Source organism: Rattus norvegicus, chromosome 15, assembly GCF_021556685.1.
Source record: "Rattus norvegicus strain SHRSP/BbbUtx chromosome 15, alternate assembly SHRSP_T2T, whole genome shotgun sequence".
NCBI classification, from domain to species: Eukaryota; Metazoa; Chordata; class Mammalia; order Rodentia; family Muridae; genus Rattus; species Rattus norvegicus.
In genome coordinates this window covers 49,401,848-49,407,471 of record NC_141548.1, presented here as the reverse complement: position 1 = coordinate 49,407,471, position 5,624 = coordinate 49,401,848, and the positions used below count along the sequence as shown (strand labels likewise).

Genomic DNA, 5,624 nt, shown 5'->3' with positions numbered 1-5,624 from the left:
TGTATATAAGCCGTGCCATGCGGGCGCGCGGGGCTCCCCTTAAGATTTTAATAAAAGTTGTAAGTGTCACAAGGATTCCTATGTCCCCATGTGTTTTCTTGCTGGCGAGGTCGCGCGTAGGACATTTGGTGCCGAGAACCCGGGATAAAAAACGCCACACCATTGCCAGGTACCGAGAGGGAGTCCTCCGTCCTCGGAGAGAATCCAGAAGCGGCAGGAATTGAGGTAAGCTCCGAGAGGCATGATAATTTCCGAATTGTTTGGTCTTGACCTATGGTATCTTTCTCCTTCTGCTGAGGGTGCTGTTGAGGCCTCTATTACATGGTAGTCTGAGGCCGGGAACGTTAGGAATTTGGCAGATGGTTAAGGATTGTTTAGGTAAAGACATTTTTCGTCCTATAATAGCGGCAGGCCAAGAGACCCTGGGCGAAATTCAGGAAAGCATGTCAGAAACGGAGCGTAGTGAAAGGTTGCAACGAAAAAATGATACTGATCGATCTCAAGCACCAGACCCCTCTGCGGTCTTACCACTGTCAGAAGTGATAGTACGGGGAAAGGACGCCCCGGGGACAGTGGCCACCTCAGCTACTGAGGGAGGGACCCCTGCTAAAAAAGGGACCCCCTGCTAAGATTAAAATTAAATACACAGGGAAAGGAGGAGAAAACCCCTGAAAAAAAGCCTTTATGTGGTAAAGGAGTTAGAGGTCTTGGGGCTTGATAGTTCAGAAACAGACGAGTTTGGCTCCTCTGAGGAAGAGGATTTAGAAGATGAGGCAGCTCTCTATGAAGAAGAAAGATATGGGCCTAGGTGGAGAGTCACTGTGAAGAAACCGAAAGTTATGGATCCTTCGTGGACAAGGCTGGTAATTTTGTTTATTTTTTTCTTTGTGTGGGAAGCCGTTACAGCCGTTAGGACAGGTCAGAGGGTCCTTACAGAGCAACAAGAAAGTATGTCGGAGGGAGAAAAGGTCTCTAAAGAAAAAACGAAAAGAAAAGGAGATAAAAGGAACACAGTATTTTGGGAGAAAAATTTTGTCTTTGTGCTGGTTAAAGGTGTGATCAGGCTCTATAAGCTTTGCAGAGTCATACTGATTAGGCTTGATAGAGGTAGACCGCCTGAAAATTTATTCAGGAGAATCAAACAAAAGGACATCTCAATGCCCATGCACAGCTTGATGGAGTTAATGTAATTGGGTTGTGAGTAAAAATACTCAGGACTGTGTTTCACTTCCATACCATTTGTGAATGTCAGTTGTGCTGCTCAGATATCTTGTAATATATCTCAGTATCTTACAGGAATTGGGTTTCAACACGTTGATGGACTTGTCCAGGAATTGAGACAATCCATCGTCCATATCAACTCCACTCGAGTGGATAGTCACCGTGAACACCATCTGGTTTTTTCCCTCCTTGTCTATTGTCTGTCCTTGGTGCACCAGGATGTCCCCATGTCTGTCAGTTTATGTCTGTGGTTCTTGCTTCTCGTTGTTTAAATGTTTTATGTTTCATGTTCAAAAGAAAAAATGGTAAAAACTTTATCTGCTGGTCGTTCACACCTTGACTTGGTTTTAACTCGTTTCAAAAAGGAACAAATGAATAAAAAAAACTGTTTCAATCAGGCCTTTAGAGCCCTGCACCTGCAGCCAGGAGTCTAGGTTAGCTGGAGAAGCTGCCCAGAGGCTAAGTGTCTGCACAAGCTGATCTTAAAGGCGCCAGCAGCTTCTCAGCTTCTTTGGTACAAGAGCTGAGAGCTGTTTCTCTTAGAGAAATCCCTGACTTATTATTTGACTCAACAGGTGACAAGGTGCTTCTCTTAAAATCATAGCTAAAAAAAGGTAAAAATGGTCTTTGGTCTAAATATTAAAGATATGGGTAGCCACTTCCATTTTGTTTCTCATTGGTTTTAAATGTGTAAATATGTTCTACTTGCCTTGGTCATAGATTGTTGGCTTTTTTAGTTATTGGATATGGTTAAAAAGGTATAATATTGGTAACAGAAAGTTGACATAAAGCTGGTAATTTGAATAGAGTCATTCTAGACAACATGTGGCATGAGCCAACCCAGGGAAACAGATCTAAATTGAGATAATATTTTTAAGGAATTCTTATTCTAGAAACCAGGCTTCTAAAAGAATTTAGGACAATGTCTCTTTGTTGAGGTACTAGAGACTACGCCATCGTGCGTTCATATATAGGAATTGGCAGTCAAACTTTATAATAGTTTGTTAGAGGTCAAGTTTTGCTTTCCAAAGTTGTGGTTTGCCCTGAAGTTATCTGTATTTTAATGCTAATTCCACTGCCCCAAGGACAGCTGCCTAGTAATGTACTCAGAACTCAGGTGACCTTGTGGTTGTGCTCTGGTGTTATAAAGAGAACTTAAAGATTGTGATTAAGGATTGCCAGTGTTACAATGACTAACTCAAACTTATTTTTAATTAAGAAAAAAATCAAACAGGTGGAGATTGTTACACGATTTACGAAGGATTGATGAGGTTTTAGAACTTGTGAGAACATTACAGCCAGTCTGTTTTCTCCAGCTGCCATTTCAAGATAGATTTAGAGGATTGATTTTGAGTTTTCATTCCATGAGCTTGCTTATAGTTTTGGAGAGCCCATAAAGTGATATCATTAAGAATGGCTAACAGCCTTATATTATGTAATTTTGTCGCTTCTTCAATGTAAAAAGTTAGAACTTTAAATCTTTCAGTGTATATGGAAATTTTTACTACAAATCTTTGCTCTCAAAATGAGCTTTAATATTTGGGGAGTAGCTGTTGCACTACTTCAGAAAAGAATATTTGAAGCTAATTTTAAGCTTCTAAGGATATGTTAATTGGCTAAGTACCTCACCCTACCAGAGGACTTAGGTCTTTGTTATGCACATTGGAGATAAAGCTTCAGCTGTGTTAATACAGAATTGTAGACTAGAGTCATGAAAATATTTTAAAAAGAAACCTGGTAAAACATATCTTATTCCAAACAACAGTTTATTGGTTATTACAAATACTGATATTTGGCCTATTACATATACGAATTCTTCAGGCAAAATTGATAATTTTACTTTTTACATGCTTTTGTCCTTCCTGTATATTTGTGCATGCAACCCATAGAAAATGCGCTTACTGTATTTATAGGTGGTTCATCTAATGAAAAGGCTACATATATGATTGGATCACTTGTTTATTCTCTTGAGTTTCTGTTGCTTCAACACAGATTATTAATTGCCGTGGTGTAGCCACTGTTTTTAAATCAAACTTTCAATTCACATGCTGATAGCCAATGTGTGGCTTGTGGTTTACAATTGATTTCAATTACTTAATGCTTTATTAGAGACAGGTTTTCTACTTAAAATCAATGAGTGATTTCCGTGTGATTGTCTGACAACTCACTGTCCTTTCAGTGCTCTGGCTCAGACAACTAATTTAAACCTTAGGCTCATACCTAACTTTGAAAATGGTAATAGAGTTGATATGAATAAAAAGAAGACTCCATTTGCTTACTTTAAATTCTCAGCCCTGCCCTGCCAGCTCAGGGATTTCTAGTAAGACTGAAATTGGACAATATTTACAGGATTTGACATTTATAATTAATGCTTATGTTTAGGTAAATAAAGTTTGTGAGGTGCTAGAGAAATGCCTTAGTGGTTAAGAGAACTAAGTACTGTTCCTTAATAGACCATTTAAGAACTCAAACTGGATTGCCTGGGCTCCTTAATAAGGGAGGACAATGATACCAGACAGATTGTAGGCCTTACATAGGAACAATTAGTCAAAAAATCTCATTCTTTATATATCCAAAACAATAATGCTGGAGACAATAATTTGGTATACAAGTCAATTTATAAATACAAGTGCTCAGTGTCCTCAATTTAATCCTCGAGGACTTACCTTAATAAATAATATCCTCACTATATCTTAGTAAATAAATAGGGGGAGTTATCCCTGTATGCTAAATAATGCTCCTTTTATTTCAATTTTAAAATTTGGATGCCAAAATTTATGGCACCCTACAACTAGGCATACTTCTGTCTAGGTGAAATAGAGAGATCCACTTATTGACATGATCCTGTCCAGATATTTTATACAGGGAAGAGGGAATGTTTGTGTTTTTTCTACAGGATGCTACAAGAGTGTGCCAGCTGCCTGAGTGGTTGCTGAGACTTGCTGATCCTGGTTACATGAAGATTCAGCTCTTGTGGTTCGGGTCCCTGGAGTCATTCCTCTGCCCTGAGAGGTAGATAGAAGATTTCCCCTCACCTTTTGTCATCATAGAGATTTTGGCGTTGCTGCAGTCAGTGTTACCGCTGCGTGTGTCCCACTATGGCCCACTCTCTGACCCTCTGTGCACTGCTGCTTACTGGAGAAGACTGGACTCCAGCCGTTGCTGCCCCCCTCATTCCCTGGTGACTCTTGCTGCTTTAACTGGTCATTTTACAGACTGTAGCTTCACAGGAATGCCACCTGCGTAAAGCTGCTGTGGACTGGGGAACTCTGCCCTGGTTGTACAGATCTCAGAAATGGTTCCATTGCCTGCTGGTTGTTCCAGAGATCCTGAACTGTCCTGGAAAAGACCTTGACACTTTTGCTGCTATTGTAGCAGCCTATACTGCTGCAGACATTGTGTCTGCAGTGTCTGGAGTTATCCTCCCCCAATCTATTGTTAGACAAGCACAGTGGGTGAACTTTTTGGAGTAGTTGCTAACAATTGGGAATTCTAAATTTTATTATAGGAGCGGCTTGACTACGGCCCTTGGTGGTAACAGCTGAGGAGAACCAGATGAGGTGCCCACTACTTATCAGGAGTGGCTCTGTTTGGTGCAGCCCTATGCTGTGGATTAGTGTTCATGCTATGGTTGGTTTGCAAACTCAGATCTCAACAGAAATGTGACAAGGCCATTATCACTCAAGCACTTGTGGCCATTGTACATGGGGCCTCCCCTGGAATTTGGTTATCTATGCTTAGGAATTAGTCGGTATCTGAGTTCTCTGCTCTTGCACCCCATGGATCTGTGGATCCATTCCACTGGGATGAGAGAGACTTAATTATCCTTCGATCAGCCCTTCCACATCGCTGAGGTTTCCTCATTGCACGTGATAGGGTGATCATGATTTGTTATAAAATAAATGATTTGTTATAATATATAAATAAATAGGGGTAGATGTAGAGGGCCGCTTTAACATTCGCCACCACAAGATGACGCTGGCTTCCACTGCGCCCCACGTGGAAGGCCAGGATAGCTTCCACCATTACAAGATGGCGCTGGCCTCCACCACGCCAGCCGACTTCCTTTCAGGAAGTTAACTGTGTGCGCATGTGCAAGAGTGCCTTTGTGCCAGGTCTTTGCCCACTCCGGGGCGTGCCTAATGAGATCATGGGTAAGCGACCAATCAGGTCTGGATGCGCCGCGCTAGGGTGTATATAAGCCGTGCCATGCGGGCGCGCGGGGCTCTCATTAGATATTAATAAAAGTTGTGGGTGCCGCAAGGATTCTTATGTCCCCGTGTGTTTTCTTGCTGGCGAGGTCGCGCGTGGGACACTAATCCACCAGGTAATATTATCATGGAACTTCTTCAATTGAGTCTTCCTCCTCCAAGGTGTGCCATTCAATAGGAAATTAACTAGAA

The 5,624-nt window shown here is 41.5% G+C and overlaps 1 pseudogene; it reads left to right on the top strand.

Moving 5' to 3' along the window:
- The first annotated feature begins 359 nt into the window (after window positions 1–359).
- On the top strand, window positions 360–4,694 carry LOC148001018 (uncharacterized; annotated as a pseudogene).
- Window positions 4,695–5,624: the final 930 nt, after the last annotated feature.